The following is a 973-nucleotide window of genomic DNA, read 5'->3' on the forward strand; positions in this document are numbered from 1 at the left end:
CTGAAATTAAGGATACTTGAGTTGCTACTACATCCTATTGGTCTTCATTCCTCTGCTAGCAGGGGGATTGGCTGTTCTTTCTCAAGCTGCACTGAGCACATCTCTCAAAATAAGCAGTTGCACGCTGCCTGAGAAGCTGAAGCCAATTATTAAAGGTTACTCATTTCTATAAAGCTTCGTTAATACTTTCTTACCAATGTACAGTACTTGTAAAGCATTTAGGCCAATATTTTCTGAAGAGGTCAGTGATTTTGGAGATTTGAAGGCATCTTCAGGGCACTGGAAAGGTTAAAACCTAAAATTAGAAGCCTGCGTGAAAATTTTGGCATGCATCCACCAATGTTCATATTTTTTTCTGGTGGTGTTGAATTTGAATACCACCACCAGCAGGCACCTTTCAGACACATTTGAACGATGCAGCGTGCCACCTAAACGGGTCAGTGCATTCCTCCAGATAAAGACATTAACTATTTTGGGAAGTCGTGTGCCAGTATGTTCCTGAGAATTTTCCTCTGCTGTGGGGAGCGTTGTAACTCCTTCCCGTATTTTTCTAAAATTAAGCAAAACCCAAATGGTTTTCAAGTAGTTCATACACGCAGAAAACAAACCCAAAGAAAGTCCACGATTTCTTTTAGTAGCTATTTACTGCTAATGGACACCCAACCTAATCAGTCTGGGGAAGGGCTCGGATCTGATTGAAGGAAGACGTGAAGGTGAGCCGCAGCAATCGAGAGCAGGAAGCTGAAGAAGAATACAAAGGGAGAGGATAGTCTAAGTGCCATGTCCCTTACCTTGATCGCTGATCAGAGAGAAGAGAGCAACATTAAACAGTGAACAATGTTAATAACGCTAAATGCAACATGGGGATTGTTTCACCGGATAAAAGAATTTAGACATTTGAGTTAAGACGAGGGTGAGTGCAGGCTAATGTTTGACAATGAATAAGCAACATAAGGAATGTTATGAAGAGCTG

This window comes from Buteo buteo, chromosome 7 (genome assembly GCF_964188355.1).
Source record: "Buteo buteo chromosome 7, bButBut1.hap1.1, whole genome shotgun sequence".
NCBI classification, from domain to species: domain Eukaryota; kingdom Metazoa; phylum Chordata; class Aves; order Accipitriformes; family Accipitridae; genus Buteo; species Buteo buteo.